The sequence below is a fragment of the Phytophthora parasitica genome, assembly GCF_000247585.1.
Source record: "Phytophthora parasitica INRA-310 unplaced genomic scaffold supercont2.40, whole genome shotgun sequence".
Classification (NCBI taxonomy): domain Eukaryota; phylum Oomycota; class Peronosporomycetes; order Peronosporales; family Peronosporaceae; genus Phytophthora; species Phytophthora nicotianae.
Window position 1 is genome coordinate 323134 of NW_008649026.1, and position 204 is coordinate 323337.

A 204-nucleotide genomic window follows, 5' to 3' on the forward strand; every position below is an offset into this window, starting at 1 on the left:
ATTTAAGTATTAAAATAGCAAGTTGATCATGTTAAGGAAGTTAGTGTGGTGCACATTCCTGAAATTTATTTGGACTCGAACGAAATTTTTCAAATCTGGAAAATTATGGAAATATCTGACGATACACCAGACTTTCAAGGACTCTACTGTGACCCTTTCAGAACCTGAATCCACGAGACGTTCGCGTTCTCGTTCTTTCGCTCG